Source organism: Podarcis pityusensis (genome assembly GCF_964106645.2).
Source record: "Podarcis pityusensis genome assembly, chromosome: 1".
Classification (NCBI taxonomy): Eukaryota; Metazoa; Chordata; class Lepidosauria; order Squamata; family Lacertidae; genus Podarcis; species Podarcis pityusensis.
In genome coordinates this window covers 73,671,659-73,695,968 of record NC_138028.1, presented here as the reverse complement: position 1 = coordinate 73,695,968, position 24,310 = coordinate 73,671,659, and the positions used below count along the sequence as shown (strand labels likewise).

The following is a 24,310-nucleotide window of genomic DNA, read 5'->3' as shown; positions in this document are numbered from 1 at the left end:
CCTTTGACCTTTGTATAACTTGAAATGACTCAGTACTGCAATACCTCAATGAGGCTGGAAACATGAGCACAGTCTTTTTCTGAGGTGGCTCCCAGCTTGTGGAACACTCTCCCCAGGGATGCTCATACATACCTGTAGCCACCACGCAATTTCCCCCCTCTTCTCCCAGGCCTGTCTGCAATGATGGAGGTAGAGAACTGACCAGAAGGGGTGGCACCCACAGCACTCTCAAAATTTCAGATGTTCCCATGGACCTAAAAAGGTTAGTGATCTCTGCTGTAGAGGAATTACTTTCACTTCCTTTCCAGAACAGTAGCAGCACTTAAACAAAATCCTCTGTGTACTTTCTGTTATTTGAGAGTAGCCCTTTGAAATTCAGTGGGGCTTACTTCTGAGTAGACCGCTGAGGTTCTAAACCTGCTCCAAGCTCCACCTCTTGCCCTTTACAAAAATAAAAAAGGCACCCAAAAAGTAATCTTTAACACAAGCACACCTGTGTGATTAAGGAAGTCCAGTTCCCTGACAGCTACATGCCATGACTGCCCATTATAGGAATCACACCAAAGAAGATAGTGGGTGTTGCAAATGGAGATGACTGATCTTAGAGTTATGCAGCCTGTGTAATCAGAATATTTTTAATGCTTTCTTCAGCCCACACAGGACAACTAGATTGCTCCGCACTCCCACAGTGCATTGCACTACTGTATTCTGTATTGTTAAATCTGTGTCAACAGTTTGTATAACAGCCTTACTAACATAACCTAAGTTAAAAGTAGGAAATGAGTAATCATGCAATCAAGCGCAATTTCACTGTGTTATGCTTGCGTGTCCATTGTCTTGGTGATGTGTGTGACTATTCGGAACCAAAGAGGAATATATTATTTTAACAGTTAAACACATTGGGGAAGGCCTGTACAGGACTGCTCCTCTGCACCGTGTGTTTCTTAGCTACTTAGACACAGAACCAGGGCCCAAGTCATCAGAGTTGGCCTGGAGGCTTCAGAACTCCTGGGGAGAGGCAACAATGTGTAGTCACAGCTGAACCACAAGCAAGAGGATTATGCAAATCCATGAAGGAGAGAGCTAATGTGCGCTGCTAGCCATGATTATGCTGTACCTCTGCAGATGAAGGCTGTCAGGGATGTAGGAAGTGGGGTGTGGTGGGTGCAGGCCGCCCTGGGTGTCATCCCTGAAGGGGGTGACAAAATGGCTATGGGCTATGTGATGCAGTGGCTTGCGCACCAGCAGGCTCCATGCTGCCCCAAACGGTAGCGTGGGGCTTGCATCCACCCGCCACCTCTTCCTCAGTCACCCTATAGCTGGAGGGGGGGCGAGGCTCGATGCAGCACACCCTGCCCCAGCTCACCTCTCCCAATGGGTGGCTTGCCCCGCCCCTGGGCAGAAGACGCATGCAACGCCCCGGGCACCTGAGCTACGCCGCTGCATGTAGGGGGGCGGGAAACCAGCGACAGATTGCAAACAACAGGAGCAAAGCATAGCAAACAGGTCTGCAACCAACTACCCCTCTAAGATGGAGGGACACAGGTGTTACTGTGGGTTAAACCACGGAGCCTAGGACTTGCCGATCAGAAGGTCGGCGGTTCGAATCCCCACGACGGGGTGAGCTCCCGTTGCTCGGTCCCTGCTCCTGCCAACCTAGCAGTTTGAAAGTACGTGAAAGTGCAAGTAGATAAATAGGTACCACTCCGGTGGGAAGGTAAATGGCGTTTCCGTGCGCTGCTCTGGTTCGCCAGAAGCAGCTTAGTTATGCTGGCCACATGACCCAGAAGCTGTACGCTGGCTCCCTCGGCCAATAAAGCGAGATGAGCGCCGCAACCCCAGAGTCGGTCACGACTGGACCTAATGGTCAGGGGTCCCTTTAGCTTTACCTTACCCCTCTAAGAAGGCTTCAGCTGGGCAATTTGGAATTGGCAGCAAGCAGAGGGGTGCTGTGGGTGCCGTGGTCCCAGCCCCAGCTCCTTCATTGGAGCCTGACTCCGCAGTAGGAGCTGCGCTTCGACTGCAGCGCTTGTGCCTGGTGCAGCTCTGCGGGGCCCAGGTCAGGCCTCACCCAGGGAAGGAGAGCAGGTGAGTGGGTGGCAGTGGTGCTGCCCACCCTCCTTGGCTGTGAGGCACCTCCTGCCTGGCTGCAGCAGCTCCACTGCCAGGTCAGACTGGAGCAGGAGGAGAGTGGGCAGCAGCTTCCCCACCCCTCTCCTAAGCCTGAACTGTGACGCGCAGAGGGCACCCTCTGTGCCCCGCCCCCTTGGAGGCATGCCCCCCCTGGTCAGCGTGGGCATACGCTCCACTGCTGGAGGCAGTAATGCTTCTAAGCACCAGTTACAGCAAATCAAAGGGCGGGGGGGAGTGCTCTTGTGCTCCAATAACTGCCAGGATGCAGTACAGTGGTACCTCGGGTTAAGTACTTAATTCGTTCCGGAGGTCCGTTCTTAACCTGAAACTGTTCTTAACCTGAAGCACCACTTTAGCTAATGGGGCCTCCTGCTGCCGCTGTGCCGCCGGAGCACAATTTCTGTTCTCATCCTGAAGCAAAGTTCTTAACCCGAGGTACTATTTCTGAGTTAGCAGCGTCTGTAACCTGAAGCATATGTAACCTGAAGTGTATGTAACCCGAGGTACCACTGTAGTTGAATACTACCCTATAGGACCAGCTCACCCCTGAAGCAAGATGAGCTGACTGCCTCTGGTGGCAAGCTTCATAGGGACAGCAGGCCCCGATGTAGATACTTATTCCCCCCCCCCCCCGTTCCTGATATAGGTCTTCACTCACCCCTTCTTCCCTGGCAACAGGGGTGCCAATTTGAATAAAATGTTGAGGGGAGCAGGTAAGCCCCACTTCGCAAAATCACGACATGGTGCACACACCATTTGAATGGCAATTCCCATCAACTGTGGGGGGGCCCCTCAAATATAATTTTTTTGGGGGGCCAAAGACCCCTAGGAGTTGGCTCCTGTGTTTGGCAGGGAGCAGGACCCTAGTTTGTGGTTTGCCTCAAGTGCCAAAATGTATTGGTCTGGTCCTACTGTCCTGTGCAAACTCCTTTTTTCCTCTTTACCTCCTGGTCATTTCACTGCCCATTCTTCCTCTCTCTTTTCTTTCACCCCTCAGACATTCCCTCCATCCTTCCCTCATTTCTCTGAGCCAGACTTCGTTTTCTGGAGTCATCTGAAGTTTTGCTACTCTCAGTCTTCTGACTTCTCTTGCCTCGCTTCTGCCACCTTCTCTTCACTCATAGGCTTGCTCTGCTCATTTGTAGGATCTAACTCATACTCCCAATAACAACAAGTGAGGACAGCAGCAGTTTACTGTGGAATTGGACAATAGGATTGCTCTGTTTAGTTTTGCCACTGTCATGGAGAAAGTAACAACCACCCACCGCTACCACAAATGGTGGCTTGCTATGTATACAGTTCAACGGAGAGCAAGATCCAGAAAGCTTTTGAGGATGCAAGCCATAAACCCCGTGAGATACTGTGGTGGTAAGATTTCAGTATGAGGGACCTGATGCAGATCCAGAGAATTTATCAGCTGTAGAAATTTTTAACTTCACTTAAACCCGGCTTTTACTGACCTCGCATTAAACACAGGGCAATTAAGACCTGTTGATTGTGACAGTATTTATTCAGACATTGTTTCCTTATGACTTCAGAAATGTGAGTATTTCGTTCATTTCCACATAGTCACATGTAGTTGCAGCTGTTGCCACTGAGACAGGTGTACTATACTCCTGACAGGAATTAATAACTGTTGGTATGCAGTATTACTGCTACTCGCTTTTGTTTGTTTTTAAAGAAAAGGTATGGCCACTTATAGAAAAGCTAATGCACTAACAGGAACAAGCAAGGGGGTTATTGTTTGACTTGGCATTTTCCACCTCTGCAGCCTTTGAAATTCCTTTGACTCTCCTTTGTCGCTCTGTTTTGTGTACAGTGGATTACAATAATGCTTTTGCCTTTTTGACTGCTGTAGGACAAAAGATCTCATGGCTGATAATGAAGTCACAACAAAGGTCTGAAAATGCAGACACAATGATTAAAGGTGATCTTCAAAGGGCAAGTGTGTGTGTCTGTGTGTGTGTGTGTGTAGACTTTTCTTCACAATAGTCTGTGTGGCAAGTATTGCCATTAGCACTTCTGTGTGATCCATTTCCAGCACACCAACAAATGGATATTTGTTTCTCATTTGCTGTGTATGCCCTCCCTGAATGAATACACAAAGCATAACATGATGTACATAGGTGTAGTGCAAAGAGATATATGCTTACTGATATCTCTGTTTAGCCTTAGCAAGGTCGTTTTTACTTTCTCCCATTCCACTGCTTTACTGTTTCAGCCAAGAGATAAATTGTCAGGCAGACAGTCTCAGTAATCTATTGATTTATCTTTGATCAGGCTTCTTCAGTCAATGGATCATTATATACACTGAAGCCACTACACCTCCCTTCTTGGGTATTTTCACGTTTTGTTTAGTTCCTTAAGTAAAACAAATCCTAATGCAGTCCAGTTCTACAAATGTCAACTCAGAAGCACATCCTATTCCATTCCAGAGGGCTTACTCCCAGGTAGGTGACTATATGAGTGTACTGTTACTAGTGGTGTGGCATACCCTGATTAAGAATCAAGAGCATTAAAGTCATACAAAAGCATAAGAGGAATTTATTTTTTTACACCCAACATTCCATAATGTATGAGTTTCAAAGAATAACAGAATTTTTAAAAGCCTATTTCAAAGAGCAATGCAAGGCAACTCACACATTTAATTCAGTCAGCCATGAGTAATTTCTTTTGTACGAATGAACGATAACCACTGGGATTCTCTTTCTTTTAAAGCATATTTTTTGTACTTCTAAAACAATGCTTCCCTAAACTTTTGGGAATAAAACCCTCTCTATTTTCTCTAATATTTGATACAAATGAAGATTCTGGTAACCATGGCATTTTAATGACATCACAGTAACCATGACAACAAAAGTGGAAAAGTGTCATCGGAGCCCCTCTCTCCAGCTCTGTCGTATAATATCTAATAGACCATTTCCAACATGTAGAATTGCATCGTCTTTCACTTTATGAATAACATCAAAAATGTCACTTGTGCCTTTAAAAGTCAAGTTGTTTTGTGGCCCCATTGCAGGAACATCACAGTGGAAGATTCAGGACAGTGTTGTCACATGGAGGGAATTGCCCTTGCATTCAGAAGTTTATACATGTCGCGAGAACAGAACTGCAAGTGCAATCCAAATGAGGAAATGCCAAAAGAATCACATTAAAATACAGTGAAGTAGATTATAGACATGGGAAGCCAAGACCCAAGCTGGGGAGCAATTAGGTTTTTGTTTTTTTAAGTTACTAATAAGAATTTCTTAATACTTTAGAGGGTGGCTACAAACACAAGAACCCCTAATGATATATGTGCATATATGACACTATTTTTGGGATAGGGAAAGATATCACAGCAAAGAGATTAACTGTAAGAAAAATAACTAGCACAGAAAATGTTATTCACATGAAACTAGTGATTAGACTTGCATAGAAACCTGCTGGATGTGGTGCTTGGATATGTGAAACTATCATGAGCAAACTATTTGTCCCATTCTTTGCATCTGTGCAAAGCTGCCACATGTAGTGAGTCACTGAACTGCAGATTGCAGCATCTAGTAACCAAGTGGAATACCCTCAGACCCTCGACCGACTCCACCTACTCAGGCTAGCTATTCCACTTGAGCCTTGCTCAGACAACAGTCTTCCTGGGCTGTGGTGTTTCCCTGTATCCTTTAGTTCATTCTTCAGTCCAAACGTCTGGCTTGCTTTTTGGTCCTGCCTCCTAGTTTGCTTCTTGGTATTGACTTGCTCTCCACTTTTGACTTTTGACCTTGTCCCGCAACTCCAGGCTCCTGATAGGTATAAGATCACAGTTTCATTCACACCAAAAGTCATGTCTACGACATAACAAAACTGAGACCCTTGCTGGTTTTTCACACCTGGATCGTCTCGCTGGGATGATATGGCATTAGTTTCCATTTCTTTGTTGAGTAGTGTTACCTGTGAATAGGCTTGTGGAGCTGTTTTGCTTATGGAGTGTTCCTTTGAGAAAACATCAGGCAGATAGGTTGTTACAAATCACCTATGCTGATTGATTGAAAAATGCATTGTGCAATTAATGCTGCATCCCATTCAGGTAGAAGAGTGAAAATTCAGAAATAATTAACTGAGAGTAATGAAACCCACTTCCTTTTTCATGTGCAAGTCAGCTTTCATCTGCCATGTTGAGCTATGACTCAGAGTGTGCCAATACCTAATAACAATGTGTGTCCCACTGGGAAAATCACTAGGACTGGGCTCACCAGAATTCTCTGTCACAAAGTCACTTTCTGACTCAGAACAAGGGCTACAACAGCACTGGCAGTAATATGTTCTGTAGATGAGTCATGCTGACACATTAATATGAACATAAAAACTTTGAAACATGAAGGCAGGTAGCTGAAGAACTAGCCAAGTGACTCTCAAATGTCCCCCTCTCATTTGCTAAAAGCCACCCACACATAAACTGTATATATTAAGCTTTTACTATCACCTCAAGCCTTATGCTGTAGCCATGCAGCACTATTTGTTGTAAATGCCATCCCCGTACCCTGAACAATCATAGAAGGGCTGGAAGGGATCTCAGGGGTCATCTAGTCCAACCCCCTGCAATGCAGGAATCTCAACTAAAGCATACATGATAGATGGCCATCCAACCTCTTCGTAAAAACCTCCAACAAAGGAGAATCCACCAACTTCCAGGGGAGTCCATTCCAATGTCAAATAGCTCTTACTGACAGAATTAATAAGAAGGAAACACTGCAACGTATTGTTGCAAGTCCTACTAGTAGTCTGCAAGAGTAGGACAACTTTATCAGGACCAACAAAAATGCCACAAGTCTAATGTTAAGCAAATTACACGAACAAAAATGGAGCGGGGGGGGGGGGAATCTGAGCAGAACAGAAAACTTTGAAAACCTAGTTTCCAACAATCTCAAGATGGTGCACAGGAGGGCAATGCGGAGTTGATTAACTTAGATCATACCAGATGCAAAACATATTTCAAGTTATAGCAAAGGCTACTGGGACAAACAATGGCTTTTCCCTTATGTAGCAGCTCAAGTCCTTAAAGGACCTGAAGTCATATATTACTTTGGTTTCATAATACCTTTAATAGCTCAGGAATAATACAACAAACTTTCTTCACTAAAACAGAAATAAATCTGTCATTGGGTTTAACAAAGTACTTCTTGATGAAAGGTAACAATATAGCTTTGAAAAGATCCCAGAGTGATTATAAACCTCTGGTCAGAACATCAAGTTGATGAAAACCAAGGCGTAGAAACTGACTTCAATAAAAACTGTAGTCAGTTTACGCGTATGGATTCATTATAACTACAGTGATCCAGCATACTATAGAAATGAATGAAAAGGCTGTGTGGCATATTGCATTATCCTTTTTGGAGGTGAATCCATGTGCTACATGCTAAATCTGTAATGTTAGCATTTGGAAAAATATGTGCTTGATATTTTAATCCCCCAGTTTCTCCACGTAGATGAGGGCAGCATTTATGCCTCCTCCACCCACACTAACAACCCTGTGATAGTGAGGCTGAGAGAGAATGGCTGGTCTAAGGACACTGAATAAGTTTCACAGATGAACAGAAATTTGAACCCCAGTCTAACTGCAACAGCTTAAAATAATAATAAAAAAAAATCCATCCAGTAGCACCTTAGAGACCAACCAAGTTTGTTACTGGTATGAGCTTTCGTGTGCATGCACACTTCTTCAGATACACTGAAACAGAAGTCACCAGACCCTTATATACAGTGAGAGGGTGGGGAGGGGTATTACTCAGAAGAGTGGTGGGAATGGGTGATTGGCTGATAGGTGTGGTAAACCTATCACAACAGCTTAGCCTCTACCTCACACTGGCTCTTAATGTATACAGTTCCTTCAATTGGCTGAGGCCCTTTGCCGCAAGGATGGAAACCTATGGAGCCCAGATATTGTTGACCTCCATCACTCAGCTACCATGGATAATAGTCAGGGATAATGATACTCCTACAGGGCACAGGTTTCCTTTCATTACTCTACCTCGTGCTCCTCTCCTGGAATCTATAGGGGCATTTAGTCAAAGTGCAGCAAAGTGCAGGTTAGATAGCCAAGGGCCAGGACCATGGAGAGCTCCATACCAGATACAGAGACTCACTACCAGGTATTAAGGAGTTTGTTGCATTAGCACTGCTTGGGGTAGTGTGGTGGTGACTGAAGGTTCAGATAGTTCTGCAGGGAGACATGTGTGTGAAACCCTGCTTTCATGGAGGGAGCCTGCATGGTAGCTATAGGGGCTGTATTTGAATAAGATGCAGATAATTCAGGGGAAGAGCCTGAATCCAAGGTAGGAAGTAAAGTGACCTTTTCACTGTCTGCTAGGGTGGCTCCTCCAATGAGGCCTCTAGTGGCATGATTGCTTAGGGGACTGCCTCCTGGCAAACTTCAGGAACCCAGTTGCCTTTGTCCTTGGAGTCATGATACCATTTGGTGAAAGTGTTTTCCAGCTGTAATGTGAAAAGTACAGCTGTGATATCAGTTGATTATTCTCAGATGTGAACAGCAAAGGACCAGGGAAATCTTCCAAAGACACCTAGGTGCAGAACATGAGCCCTTGCCTGCCAACATTGAAGAAGCCCCCAATCCTGGTGCTCTCTCGTGCCAGGCTGATCATGGACAGACTCCTGCATACCCATTTACCCTTCAGACAGAGAACCAGCAAAGCCAAAGTGCTTGAGCTGAGCCAACCTCCAGGAAAACCCTCAAGGGGGAGACAACCCCAAAACAGCCCCATCAGAACTTAATGATATGAAATACTGAGATATTTAACCAGGTGGTAGGTATGGATGGCACTGAGTGGCTTGAAAGGGAGCACTAAGAGGAACAAAGACAAAGACCTATATGCCATGTTCAGACTAAGAAACTGTGTTAAAATGTTCCCATGATCAGAAGATAGAACTGCCCATTGACACCAGCAGACACTTTCAAGGCTCTAATGGGGAAATTGGGTGGGGCCCAAAATGAAAAACAACACCCCCCCCAAGCAGCCCAATGAGGACATAGCATGTACCATGGACATGGAATGCTGACTGACTGGAGGAGGAAAGGGGAAGGAATGGAGTAGCTGGATGCCAAATTTAAAAAGCTCATTGTAATGCCACCAAGGCATGGGAAACGACATACATAAAAGCAGCTCTACAAGATTGGTACCAAGGTCCTCTAGCTCAGCATCCTGTTTTAAACAGGGGCAGCCAGATTCCTTCCAAGAAGGCCACAAGTAGAGCATGAAAGTAACAGCCTTCTCCCATTGTTCATTTTCTAAATCTGGCATTTGGAGGTACACTGAATCTGAATATGGAGCTTCTGTTCAGCTATCACGGGTGACAGCTGGCATGTTGAACTAGAAGCTAAGGAGAACAGAGCGGGGGACTCTGCATGGGCTACAGTTCTCAGTGGTAGTCCAATGTTAAAATGCATCTTTCTTCTTCTGTTCTAGTAAGTAGGGGAAAACACATATTTTGTGGCTTTTGTGACAGGATCCTCAACGTTATTGAAACTTATTAGTTATATATTGCTGCGGGGTGGGGGAGGTGTGACATCTTATGAAATCATATCTTGGCTTAACACCTCTGGAAGGAACCTCATGCTCCTCTGTTTACCTTAAAATTTACATGTGATAAAAGAGGACAGCAAAGATTTACAGGGAAGGAGACAGCAATCAATTATCAGAATGTCCCCTGCCCAAGTTACTATAATGGAGGCTCTCTTCTTGCCCCGGCAAGCCAAAACAGAACTTCCCTTCTGAGGGACAGGCTACCATAGCAGAAGCTGGGGTACTTTGTAAGAAATATCTCATAGATTTGACATTTTCTAAGGGCCTCTCCCCCCACCCCCCAAATCTTCTTTTGCAGGTTTCAACCAATCCTGGGGGAAAGATAAAATCAGTGTGCTACTGCAGATCATAGAATCAAAGAATCTTGGAGCTGGAAGGGACCCAAGAGTCTTCTAGTCCACCCCCCCCCCCCAATGCAGGAATCTCAGCTAAGCACCCACGACAGGATGTAAGGATGTTTTGGTGCTGACTAAATGGTACCTACGTTCTTCTCTACAGTACTGTACCCAGAAACTTGTCTTACTGAAAGGCTACAGTGCAATCCTATTCAGAAACAACCCCAGTTCAAAGGGACGTATTCCCAAGTGTGAATGCCTCCCTGAGTCAGTACTGGGTACTCTACACTGACTGGTGGTGTCTCTCCAGGGTCTCATGGAGAGGTATTTTTATGCACATGAGCCCATCTGCATGCAAAGCATATACTCTACCTCTGGTGATGCTTGCAGAATCCTTAGAATCATTTCAAATGCTTTTGTAAAACAAAACCAAACCCAGCAACCTTAAGCATATGAAAATATGGCCACTTGTCCACATATCTGCACACATAGCACTTGTAAAGACACCGCACCTCCCTAGCAATGCCTTCTGCACATTTCCCAGCTAGCCATTCATGTGCATGCGCTGCCTTGCTCACCAAGTCATACTTATGGCATGCTGCTGGAAGTGTCCCTCTTTTGGGCGACATGGCAAAAGTGGGACACTGCATATGGTGATGCCTCTACAGGTCTGGCTGGCAGTGGGCTGCCAGGGAACTGCAATGTGCAGATGTGTCAAGCCCAGCATACGTAACTGTGTGAATAGGACCTGCAGCTGACCTCTTATGTGGGTTGGGTCTACACTATATTTGTCTTTAATGAAAAATATGATATACTGCTGTCGCTGCCTGAAAGAGGAAGAGGTCCACATGTGGTTGTCCTCTGATGATCTGGTCGGTATCTTCCCTCTGTGTCCATCTCTCCTCCCCCTGCTCCCTGGCCCTCACTTGCTTCTAGGCATTTCTGCCACTTGAGCATTTCATTCATGTTTTCCCTCTCCCCCCCCCTTCCCCATCTCTCTCTCTTTCAGAGAAATATATATGTCTGTGTGCGAGTGTGTGCGTGGGCGGCCTTTGAAAGGCTTTCTGTCAGTCAAGCCACTGAGCTGAAAAGAGACGAGAGGTATGGGGGAGAGCGGTTTTAATGGGGGATGTGGGCGGCTGTTGTTGCTACCGCAGCCAGCCAGCCATGCAGCCCTTCCCTGTGGGGGGAGCATCTGCATAAAGCATGGGGACGGAGGCTTTCCGCCACTCAAAATGACCCTCCCCAAACACATTAAGTCTCTTCACCTGCCACAGTGCCTGAAGCAACACAAAGGAGGAGGCGAGGGCTGTGACTGCAGACTGCCTTTGACATCTGCTGGGCTCAGTTTCCCTGTAAGCCACGCATTTCTGTTACACCTTGAGGAAGGCAGGTTGCATCCTGAAAAACAGGGGAATGGTTTAGAGAGCTTTATTAGTCAGGGGTTTTGTCTTACAGCTGGAAGGACCCAGCATTGTGGAAAGCAGATGGGGACCCTTCACAGCTGTAAGGTTTTCGCTTCCTAAAATATAGGGGCAAGCAATAGCAGAATTTGGGAACATATTGTGGGGAGGTGGAGCAGGTATACTATGTAGAGAATCGAGCTGTACATCATTATTGGGCTGGCGCTCTGCAGTGTGTGGCGGCAGCCTGTGTAGCAAGAAATAGGTGGGGGTTTAATAAAAGGGGAGGGGGCTTTTCCACAAATGAACTGAGGGTTGGAGCAGGCCAGCCCAGGGCTTAGCCCCCAAACCTATCTCCAAGTGTCACAACTCAAGCCTGGTCTGCACGAAGAAGAGAGCGCTCCTGTGCATGTGCAGAGAGCCTCTCCCCGCACCGCCGAAAAAAAACACAGCGAACACCTCCATCCGGGAGACGGAGGCCGGCTTCCTCTGTGGAGGTGAGTCAGGTTTGAAGCTCTGCAGAGAGTGTAGGGGCGTCGGGACGGCGCGCGAAGCGTTTCTGGGAGGCTTTTACCTCACCGGCGGGGAAGAGGGAGAGAGAGAGAGAGAGTTGCATTGGCGTGGCCTTCCGCTTGGCGCCGTGAGGTACCGGTTTTTTTGGTTTTTTGTTTTAGTGGGGGGCGGGAGACGGCTTTGAATTGTGCCGTGGGGTGGAGCTCTGCAGCGTGGAGTTGGGGTGGGTGGGTTTGCAGACCAGACTGCCTGAGCGACGAAGAGGAGGGGGCCTTTGCAGTGGGTCGAAGGAGAGGGAGAGAGCGCGCACCCACCACACGCACGCACGCACGCGCAAACACCTCTCTCCCGGCCTTGCCTCTGGTGGTCTCTTCCGCAGCGTGAGTCTCCCGCCTCTCTCCGCTTCCTTTCCATATACCTGAGGCGCGGCGAGATTGAGCAGGTGGGGGCGTGAGGGGGGGCAGGGAGAACGCGGGTGTGGGTGCTGCTGTTGCCGTGGGAGGGGGGAAGGAAAGGCGGCTGGGAGAGCGCGCGCAGCCCCGCCGGAGCGGTGGGCGGGAAGCCCCTGGAAGGGAAGCGGGCGCGGGGGGGGGGGAGGGGAAGGCGCCAAGGCAGAGAGTCCAAGGCGCCTGCTTCGCGCGCGCCGGCTGCGGCTCCTGAGGCGAGGTGAGGGCTCTTTCCCGCGCGGGGTTCTTGCGGGTGTTTTTCGCGTGCAGCTGTTGCTCCAGCTCTGCTTTTCGCTTCCGGAGGGGTCCCCCGCCGCCTCCTCCCCGCTGGTCAGCGTCGGCGTCCAGGAGAGGAGGTGGCGAGCGGGCGCCAAGCCGCGCGGATGCCGAAGTGGGTGCGCGGTGGCGCGCTCGGCGTGGGCTGAGGAGGGCGATGGATGAACAGTCGCCCCTCCAGGCACACCGGCACTGCCTGGAAACGAAATAGGCGCAGGCAGCCCGGCACCAAGCGGTCAATATTAGCGGGTTGTGTTTTTTTTTAAAAATTATTATTTCGGGTCTGTTTACGTCGCTCCTTAGCGCGCGCGCTCACACACACGAGCAAAGCCCACAGTGGCGTCCTGTTGTCCTTCGTGCGTGTGGTTAATACTAAAAAGGAGTAATGCATATGTGTACGTGTGAAAGATTCCTCCTGTGTTGGTTGGGCAATGTAGGGAGCGCGCTCCAGCTGGGAAAGCGAGGTGCTGTTTGTGTGTTTCAGTTCTTGTCACTGCACTGAGTAGCTAAAACCTGATCTCCCAATTCCGGACTGCAGTAGAATATTAACAACGGCCAGCCGGGCTTCTCCCCCTTTCCCCATCAATGTTCTCCTGGGATAACACTTGACTAAAGGCGACCTGATGAGACAACCCGGAGTCGCAGTGGTAGCCCATCACTTTCTGACCAGGCTAGATGCTGAGAAAGCCCTACTGGGTCGGTAGCGCGCAGGTAGTGGAAAGCCCACTGCTTCGGAGTGCTGTTTGCTTGCGACCTTTGTGCGGCAGCCCGGCCACATCGCGGGAAAGGCTGGATGGTTGGAGGGGGGCGGGGGGAGGCTGCTGCGGCTGGTGCAAAGTGAATAGTCTTATAAGAAGGGACTTTTTTTTGTTAGCCAACAGGTAAAATTATTATTTTGTTTCTGATTAAATCGCCTAAGTTTCATATTAGAGGAAAACCAGCAACGTGATCCTATTTCCCCAACTTTTCCTTTCATGATAATCTATCTAATTAAAACGTTCCAAAGTTAGGCACACGTTTATTTATGGCTGAAGAAGACCTGGGTTTTTGGAATAGGTATTAGACATTAAAAGCCTGCCAGCTGATTTTTTTTTTTTTCTGAGGGGTTGATAACTTGCTGCTCTGGATTTTTAATTTTTAAATCTGTTTTGTTATGTTTCTGCTATTCCCGTAAAGCTTTTTTCTTATTGTATAAGAAGAGGGGTGTGTGTGTGTGTGTGTGTATTAGAGTCATAGGTCTCTGAGGGATGCATGCAGAACTCCAGTAGAATTTCACCTTGTTAATTAAAAGTCAGCACTTAAAAAAAAATGCTGCTTGTTGCATGTCTTTGGCATCTCATGATCTAGAGAAGCACAACTCCAGTAGAATCAATGGGGACAAAAAGCAACCTTTTTGTAATGTCCTTTATACAGGTTATATGAAAGCTGTTGTCAAAAAAGGAGAGCTTCTCCCTTGTCTGGTACCTGTTTGTGAGAGATCAAGGCTTGCAGTTGGTCTGAGAGGTTTTCTATTAGACCACTAAAACAAATAACTTGCAAGTGAGAGCCTGTTTGAACCCAGATGCTTTGGAAAGGGTTACTTGCCTGCATGTCTGAAGACAGGGGTTCTATCCAAGTGAGCAGTGTATGTTATATATATGGCGAAGGGCTGCAATTCTGGGCCCACCTCAAATTGGTTGCAAGAAATATGCATCTGTGAATATGGTGGAAATGGAAGGCGAGTGAGACCTTAATTAACCTTAATTAGTTTGACTATGCTTTTCCATTATTGTCTACTTTTGTATGTTATCTGCCTGTCTGTTATGTGGTTCCAGTATTCTAGACAATCCTTGAAGGCAGTCCCCACATCTTGAGAGATCCTTGAGAGATGGGGGTGGGGAGAAGGCAGAGGAAAAGGAAAGCATCTGCTGAAATATGTGCAGTGCTAGGTTTATTGGTTGATTATGGGTCTTTTTTAAAATGTGGAATTGTTTTTGGTAATTAAGATGTTTAAACCTCATCCATTATGTTTTTGCAATAGGAGCTGCAATATGGACATAGTGCTTGATGGAACAGGGAAGTCTGGTAGCCTTTTGTTTTATACAGCAATCACATATGTTCCTGTGACAGACTAAAAATTTGGTCATTAAAAAACCCCTACTTTAATCAGAACCATATTTACTCTGATGGCAATCCTATATTCATCTGTTATGGTTATGTTTTCAGAGCCATGTAGGCTTTTATGAGACAATTGTATACTGTATAATGAGCAAATATTCTTTTTATTAAAAAAATCCTTGAAGTGAGACTATTTCCTGGCTTTACGTTTTGCCATACCATAATATACTTCTCAAGCTCAGTCTAAGCATTAATGTTAATCTGTGGAAGTTGCTTGAAGTATAGTCGTACATTGGAGCTTGAACACCTTGCAAGTAAAATGTTTTGGCTCCAAACGCCGCTAACCCGGAAGTGAGTCTTCCAGTTTGCGAATGTTCTTTGGAACCTGAACGTCTGATGCGGTTTCTGCAGCTTCCGATTGGCTGCAGGAGCTTCCTGCAGCCAATCAGAAGCCATGTCTTGGTTTCTGAACATTTTGGAAGTCGAATGGATTCCGTTTGACTTCTGAGGTACCACTGCACTTCCTTTGTGGTGATGTATTCCCGCCTCCACCATACTGTGTTGCACTCCCACATTCCATGTGATTTTTCTACCTAGTCCAGGTAACTTCTGTGGCAGTAGGAACATAAGAAGAACAGGTCAACATCACTTCTTGTCCAGCATTCCACTCTGAGTGGCTGCTTAATGGGAGCCCCCAAGTAGGGATCTAAGCAGAACACCACTCTCCCCACTTGTGATTCCCAGCAATGGTCATTCAGAGGCATATACTGCCTCCAACAATAGTGGTAGAACATAGCCATCATGTCAGATGAGATAGGTCAGTTGGTAGAGGATGAGACTCTTAATCTCAGGGTTGTGGGTTCAAGCCCCACACTGGGCAAATGTTTCCTGCATTGCAGGGGTTTGGACTAGATAACCCTTGAGGTCACTTCCAGTTCTACAGTTCTATGATTCTATATGGCTTGTAGTTACTGTTAGCATTTTTTTTTGCCATAAATTTGTCTAATTTTCTTTTAAGGCCACCCAGTGTGGCTTGTTCTGGCAGTGGCTACAAAAATAATGTGGGTGGCAGCACTACATGTTGGTGTAATAACAGGTGTAAAGTGCCACTTGAAGACATAGCCTTACTCTGAGTTCTGCTTAGATCAGTATTGATACTCTTGTTGATAGTAATAGTCGAAAATCTCAAGCACAGAAGCATTTCCCAGCCTTGCTACTTAAAAATCCTTTTGAAGATTCCAGGGATTATATGGGCCTTTGGTCTGATCCAACAGGACTTTTCTGAGCATGATAATTGTATCCCAGCAACGGTATTGGCCACCCCAGTTTGGGGGAAACTACACTGTATCTAGCCCTGAAGAATATGGAACTGGAGGGACTCAACTACAGCAATAGTCTCCCAGATTTGGAACGGCTGAGCTAAGTACAATTATCATTGCATAGTACACCATGTCATTTCTTTACTTTCTCACTGCTTAGACTGCCAATGGAAGAAACTTGCTGTCTTGGACTAGTCAACCTGCTTGCTTGCCTTTCAACCCTTCCACTGCAATTTATTTTCCTCTTTCATCTTGCCCTTACCAGTGGCTGTACCCAGTTCTGACACAATGCTGGCCTTGAATGCCCAAGTGTTCTATACTGCAAATAAGTACAGATTCTCTGGTGAGTCTGGCTTAGATGGCAGATTCATGTTTCTGGTGTCCACTTCTAAAAAACAATCAGATATGCACCTAAAACCATTAGAAAAATCCTTATGTCCATAAGGCTGCTGAGACCAGAAGCTCCAGGGTTCCATGCGGAGGAAGGAGGAGACACCAAATCTAGATTTTTCACTAGGAAGCTCAAAGGTCCGATAATAGATTTGCATTAAATTCCATAAAAGCACCTGATGTGAAGAACTCATAGTCTACTCTATAAAGAAACTTGGAGAACTTGGACTAACATTTTAGTAAGTAATTTTGTGCCTTACTGTTATTTGTAATTAATGGTCACCCTTCATTCCATGATGGGGTCCCATGATGAAGTATAAATGACAAAAACTAAAGAACACTATAGTTCCAGTTACAGATAGGTAGCCGTGTTGGTCTGCCATAGTCAAAACAAAAAAAATCCTTCCAGTAGCACCTTAAAGACCAACTAAGTTAGTTCTTGGTATGAGCTTTCGTGTGCAAGCACACTTCTTCAGATACACTGCCAGTGTATCTGAAGAAGTGTGCTTGCACACGAAAGCTCATACCAAGAACTAACTTAGTTGGTCTTTAAGGTGCTACTGGAAGGAATTTTTTTGTTTTAAAGAACACTATAAATGTTAAATTAAATAAGATTAAAAACACAGCTTCCAGCCATTAAAACAGTTCAGCAGCGAGCCATAAAAATAACCATGCCTTTGCTTACACTCCTTCCAATGCCCATGAAAAGATACTGTAAACAGTGACGCAGAGATCAAAGCATTGTACTGCATTAGCAAATGCAGCTCACACCTTGCCACTACCACATAAACACATTATGCAGAAGCAGGATGTGTATTTTTAAGAAACTGGTATGGTGGTTATCTTCATTTTTCCAAGCTGGGATCAAGTAGTAGTGGTTCCATGTGCTGCCTTGTGGTATTTTCACTATTACTTCCCAAATCTGAACCCCGCCTGTGTGCAATTCCAGAAGAGTATTTCACCTTCTGCATGTTAGTGGTTGATAATTTGTTAGCCACAATAAGATGTAGCACAATTTTCCCCCTACCATTTAGTAAGTGGGCTCTCTCTGTCACTGAGTAAAGTACATTGGCACACCATAACACTTGCCAATAAGCACTCTAGTATTGCGCTTTCTCCTCCAGATGTTTTCAGGTGGAAAGTGGGGGTGGGGGGAGGAGGGAGCAGAGAAACAATAGATGCCAAATCTGCATCTGTGTTAGACTCAAAATTCTGCTTGCCAAAATTGCAGCCGAGTTCCTTAAATAACAAAATTAGCTTTTCTAATTCCCGTTGACTTTTTCTAACCTCCACAGACTTTTGCATAAAAGGCACAAGCGTGAGCATTTATTCTTTTTAACACAAGGGGAATCCCAGGCAATAGGAAGTCTTGATTCATATATTTAAGCAATTTTACTCCACACACTTGCAGTTCAGAACTACAGTACTGAGAAAATGCATTACATGCTATCAGCGCAGTTGATACAATACAAGCAGAGACTTATTATGTAGCAGCTACCTACTGCTTAGTGTATTGGGAAATGTGTTATATAGTTGTGCTATTAAATTCTCATCTCAAGAGCTGTATGCTATACATTACTATGAAGAATGAAATTAAGGAACTAACTGCCGTCACATAGACTGACTGCATATGTCTTCCAGCCTCAACAAAGGAGTAAAATTTCTTGATACCCTAAATGACTGTGCCCTAGAGCAGTTGGTCATGTAACAGACTAGAGAGATGGCAACTCTGGGCCCTAATCTTTAAGTAGCACCCAAGCCCTGGTGCAATATGCAAGTGTTGCTGAAACAATTGGGAGCAGTGACCATAATGCTATTAAATTAAATATACAGTGGTACCTCTGGTTACGAACTTAATTCGTTCCAGAGGTCTGTTCTTAACCTGAAACCGTGCTTAACCTGAGATATCACTTTAGCTAATGGGGCCTCCCGCTACCGCTGCACGATTTCTGTTCTCATCCTGGGGCAAAGTTCTTAACCTGAGGTACTACTTCCGGGTTAGTGGAAGGTGTTTGTAACCCGAGGTACCACTGTACATTTAAATGTACATTTTAATCACCAATCGCCAAGTAAATCCAACATGGTAGCTTGTGATATCAAAAGAGGAAACTGCCCATAAATGAAGGGATGGGGGGGGTATTTAAAAAGGTGAAAGGCAAAGCCAAGAGGGTCAAATCAATCCAAAACATCTTCACTGAGCTATGAGTCCAAGGTCTCATTCCTTGCCAGACTTTGCCAGTTCAGACCCCATGAGTGTATATGCAACATTATTTTTTTAAAAAAATTTGCCCCAACGTGCATCACTTTACACTTGTTTATATTGAATTGCATTTGCCATTTTACCACCCATTCACTCAGTTTGGAGAGGTTATTTTGGAGCTCTTCACAACCTTTTTGTTTTAAGAACCTTGAACAATTTAGTATCATCAGCACACATGGCCATTTCACAGCTCAGTCCTAACTCTAGATAATTTATGAACAAGTTACAAAGGACATCCAGCAGGGACTTCACTTTCTCTATTCCTCCATTGGGAGAACTGTCCATTTATTCCAGTTATTCTTCTTGTTAACCAGTTCCTGACCCACAAGAGGAACTCTCCTCTTATTCCCTGACTGCCAAGCTTACTCAGGAGTCTTTGTATACCATCCCTGTTTCACTGTACGTATGGAAGCCAGACAGCTGTGGCCATTCATGCTACTAGTTTCTAAACCTAAACACACCAGTGAATAAGCCCCATTGATCATAGTAGAATTTACTTCCAAGTGAACATGTGTAGGATTAGTTATGGCTATTAATCTTTAACGTGTGATGCATTCCTAAATCTTATGAATAAATATGAGAAATGCAGAGTTTTAAAACATTTTCAGCATGTTGCAGATGATTTCACGTACAATTACTTTGGGGAATTTTTTCCCTCACCATTTTTTATTAACCCTGCTCCCATTCCAGACCTGTTTTGGAGAGGGAGGGGAGTTCTACGTTACAATGCATAGCTATATAAGTCTACTCAGAAATAAAACCCATTTAGTTCAATCAAACATACACGTATCTAGGAGTATAGGATTGCAGTCTGAATCCATGTCTGATAAGTGGCACTACTTTTAAAATATCACATGTTTCTCTGCTTCTACACTGAGCTAAATATGAAGCATCTAAGGACTGACTTGTTTTTCTGTTACCTTTGCTAGCTGTTATTGGCTTTACTAACACAAGTGATACAGTGCTTCTCTATTGGTCAGGATTCAACTAGCCCTGCGCTGTGCTAGTGGAAGCTTATGCAAGGACTACCATTGGGGGTTTCTCCCTTCCCACCCCATGGTCTCTGTACACTTCTCCCAAATCCACCCGGGGTGTGTGTGTGTGTCAGAAGAACCTCCAAAGCAGCACAGATAGGAAGGAGAATGGGAATCACTTTGTGTGGCAAGCTGAAATATTGTCCTGATGGACCAGTGATGTTGAACTTGAATTCCTCCATAAGGTCCCAATGGATGGCTTCTGTTCTGAAGAATAAAAATGATGAGGCAGAGTTTATGTTAATATTTGAATTTTGATAAGTCCTTAAAAATAAAAGCCTACTTTTTTTTTTAGTTTGTACAGCCTGCACAACTTCTGTAAAACTTAAGGTGACCCATTCTTTCCACTGTATAATAGAAATCTACTTTTTCCAGCAAATTAACACTTTGAAAGCTTTTTAGTGGTAAAGCACCCCAGGCAAGTGCATTGCTAGGCAATTATAATATGCTACCACTGATATATAAAAGGTGCAAGGCTGCAGACCAAAATGGCTTTTAGCACCAGAGGGGGAAAAAACACTGTAATTGCCTTAAAATGCAGTGCCTGGAGTGTCTAGCTTCCATTATGAACTGGAATTCATGCATTTTACATGTGTGCACATGCACACCACAGAGAGAGCTACCTGAGAAAAAGCAATTTGTGAGTGTGTGTCATCACATAAATAAATGGCACCAATAAACCAACAGAACGTTTAAAAGTAATAGATATAATTTGCATGTATATGCTTGCAAAGCTGTGCACCTGAAATTTAGGGTGGTTCCCACCCCCACCCCCATCCCTTTAGCATGTGAAAGTTTTTGAGAAACGCTGTGGAGTCCCTAAGACAGTTGGATGGTGCCTTGTATGCCTCCTTCTGGCAACTCCTGCAGCCAAGCTGGTGCCAAATGTATTGCTCTGCTTGCATTTGGCCCATATCAGCGAGGCTGAGAGTGGGGGTCTTGTCATCTGGGCAGCCCAAGGTTCATGCACACTGCCTAGGTTTGTGCCCTGAGGAGGTCACTTCAGTGCTGTTAACGTATCAGTTAGACTTCACCCCCAGAGGCGAATTCCATTGTCTCTCGAGGCAGATAGATGCCAGCTATCTGTGCAAGCTTTTCTACTTGCCAAGTGGAACAAACCCTCTTTCCTCCCTCTGAATGCTGTTCTGGGGGTTCTCTTGTACCCCTCAGAGCTGATTGAGGGGTACAGGGGAAGGAGGGGAGGAAATCTGGCTCTATGTGTGGGGTAGCATTTCCTTGCCACTAGTCTCCTACATCACTGGGCTTGGGGTAACATTTCAAGACCAGATACCATTTTGTTGAGACTGCGTCATGAAACACAGGCAAGCTTATGTACTGTTTGTCACCTGGAATATATTAAACATTCCCGAACCTTTGTGTGATCAGATGCAGCATGCAGGTTTCAAAGATTTCTCTTGCAATCTCACCTAGACCCTTGGCACTGAAAAAAGCTGCAGTTCGCAAGAGTGTTGCATTTTAGTAAGCCTGGAGGCGTGTAGAATGCTCAGTGACTTAGAGAACAAAAACAGTGGCCTAGCAGAATTAGGTAAATTTTTGAAAATATTTTCTGTTCATATATTGGTTGACTCTGCAGAGTTTACTGCAAACACAAGCAACTTCTTCTTCTTCTTCTTTATTGAATTTATATACCGCCCTATACCCAGAGATCTCAGGGCAGTTCACAGAAGAAAATCAAAATACAGAACCACAGAATACACAGTCAAAACAAAAACCCACCACATTTTGAAAGGGCATAGGATATCAGTCAAATCAACCAAAGTTCTGGTTAAAAAGGAACTTTTTTGCCTGGCACCTAAAGGTGTATCATGAAGGCGCCAGGTGAACTTCCCTGGGGAGAGCATTCCACAGATGGGGAGCCACTTCAGAGAAGGCCCATTCCCGTGTTGCTACCTTCCGGTCCTTTCGAGGAGGAGGCACACGAAGAAGGGCCTCAGAAGATGATCTCAGGGTCCGGGTGGAAAGAGGTGGTTCTTGAGGTATTGCGGTCCTGAGTCATTTAAGGCTTTATAGCTCAAAACCAGCACTTAGAATTAATAGTGAGCTAGTAGTTAGGGCTGAATGCACTGGACATTTTTGCCTACATAGGTAGCAGTTGCGGAAGAATAACCCTGAGTCAGTAACCATAGGCACACTTGGCTATGTAAACAAACTGTTTAATATATTTTTGGGGTTCCATTTAACCAGGGATCTGGTACATAGTGTAAAATTCACTATGTTGTGCAAAATGATGTGGGACTCTGGCTTGGGTGCTGTGCCTTTAAAAGCTGTGCAACAGGTGAGCATTCAGCACAGATGCTACATTTCCCTAGTGTGAACATGTAGTGAAGAGGAAATCTTTACATGTTGAATTTCTGCCTATTAAGAAGCTTCAAGTACAGGCAGATGCTCTGGATGCAAATAACCACCATTCCTAAAAAATGTAAAATTCTGATCTCCAGCTATGAATTGTGTGTCTGGCCTAATTTGGACACAGGAGAACACATTGAGAGAATTCTAATTTCCTAGAGAGAGAACTTGGTGCTTTTCAAACAATAGATCATCTGATATTTTACATAGCAGCCAGACACATTCTAGGACAAGGCTGGCACACCCAGGGAACATCTAGAGTTTCTGGAAATTAGTACCCTTACTTTTTGCCTGCTGAGTCTGAAAATGTTAACTGTAATTTGGAGGAGCCAAAACCAATCCATCTTTCTCTGTTGCATACTGCCAGCCAGAGTGAGCTTTAAAACAGGAGCATTTAGGATTAAATCATACTGAGGGCCAGACTAGAAAGAACTGTTAATTGCACACGGAATGGGGAGAGGAAGCTTAACTCTTTCTCTTCCTGCTATGGTCCCAACAAGAATCCCTTCATAGAAGCTGCTATTTGCATCTCGAGGGAAGCTCCCATTGGTGCCATCAGAGGCCTCCCTGGAAACGCAAATAGCAGCTGCAAATAGAATGAAACTTCAAATCCCCCCTGCCCTGGTCCTGAGGCTGCTGCTCTGCCTTCTCTGTGGCTGCTATCAAAAAGTACTGAATCTGCTCATCGACTGAATTCATTTGCCAGGCCCAGAGCTGCATGGGCTGCTGCAGCCTTAAGGGAAAATTCTGCAAGACTGAGCATAGCCCCCTCCCCAACAAGAGCTTAAGGTGGTTTGGAAGAGGGATTGCTGCCCATGGTGTACAAACTTCTCCCGCTAGTGACCCTGGTAAACACTGTAAGGTACCCTGATGTATTACAGCATCTTTAGAAGGATCAGACCACTGAGAGGTTAATTACATGAGAGCAGGAATGAAAGACCATGCGGTTTATCCACTGAAAGCTAAACGGGACCTTAAATTACAGTGACATTGCAAAATTCCAGTAAGGAAATTATTTTGAGAAAACATGTTGACATTTATTTTTCACCCCTGTTAGAGGCATATGTTGTTGATTTTCAAGTATGGGAAGACTGCAAACAGGACCAAAGTACAGCAGCATCACCCTCACTCTTCATGATTCTCAGCCGCTATACACAGGTGTACGGCCTTGAATAGTAGTAGAACATGTTGCTGTATGATACTCTGTGTGGAGTCTTCGTTTTGAGTACCAAGGCTGAGGTGTGCTCAGTTCCATTCCTGGTTATCCCCAAGTTTTCTTTATTTCAGCAGTCTAATTTATATTAGGGGAATTGCTATTGTTCAACTACTTAGAGGTTGGTTTGTTTTTACAATCAAACAATATATAAATATTGTTAAATAAATAAAAATAAACAGTTGACTCTTTCGTTGTGACTAGATCCCATTCCATAATTTCCATCAGTACTTGCTCATGACTGAATTTTGCCCTTTGTGTAGAACTGTTCCCTTACTAATATATTTTTGTTATATTCCAAGTGGTCAGTCTTACTTTTGAAAACAGCTGAGTACAAGTTATTTTTAAAAGGTATGGAAGCTCTAATGCACATACTGGGTTCCCTCCACCAAAGAGGTTTCGCTTTTCAGTGAACAGAGCCCACTTGCTTGTGTATTCCTTTGTACAGCTCCTTTCACTGAAATAATAAATGAAGATGCCCATGTAGTCTGCAATTGCGTACTGTATCAACAATGCAAACTATGGGCAGTCTGGACTGGGATAGTATGGTGGCAGAAATGATTGCAAAAAAGATCATAAAGATGCCAACGGATATTTGCGTTTACTGTCTTGAGTATCTGTGAGTCTAATGTAATATGGTGTGTGTTAATGAATTTTTAAAAATAGAAGCTGACTTTAAACTGAGAAACATTAGCCCCCACCCAAAAAAAGAAACCACAGTCACGACTTGCCAGGTAAAAAAACCACCCTCTATTAAATAGTAAGCGACTTCTGGTGTGAATCATATCCTTTTGAAGTATGTTTTCTAGGTGATTGAAGTCATATGGGTTGATTGATAGTTGAGTTATATAAATGTAGGTTCCTGCCCCACACCCTAATTTAAGTACACAATGGATATCAATATTTTTTTTAGCCTATTAAGCTCTCTTCCATACAGTAACTAACACAAG

The 24,310-nt window shown here is 44.8% G+C and overlaps 1 protein-coding gene and 1 long non-coding RNA gene across 15 annotated transcripts in view; one reads left to right on the top strand and one right to left on the bottom strand.

Moving 5' to 3' along the window:
* Window positions 1-4,654: 4,654 nt before the first annotated feature.
* On the bottom strand, window positions 4,655-12,387 carry LOC308474103. 4 transcript variants are annotated; one of them, XR_013984504.1, is made up of 3 exons: window positions 12,300-12,387; window positions 11,311-11,443; window positions 4,655-6,142 (listed from the first exon to the last, which is right to left on the bottom strand). It is a non-coding gene; the product is annotated as an uncharacterized lncRNA (long non-coding RNA). The 4 variants fall into 4 exon arrangements; XR_013984505.1 differs by having other exon boundaries at window positions 12,273-12,370; XR_013984506.1 differs by lacking the exon at window positions 12,300-12,387 and adding an exon at window positions 12,020-12,102.
* The window catches only part of PTPN5 (protein tyrosine phosphatase non-receptor type 5), a 65,226-nt gene continuing 52,392 nt past the window's right edge, over window positions 11,477-24,310 (top strand). For 3 of the 11 annotated variants that reach the window (XR_013984096.1, XM_080999105.1, XM_080999102.1), the window contains exon 1: window positions 12,206-12,338. The gene's annotated coding sequence lies outside the window, so the exon portion shown is untranslated. Of the gene's footprint in view, window positions 11,943-11,986; window positions 12,091-12,205; window positions 12,401-12,549; window positions 12,625-24,310 lie in introns of those variants that run through there. The other 8 variants (XM_080999103.1, XM_080999111.1, XM_080999107.1 and 5 more) reach the window with 8 other exon arrangements.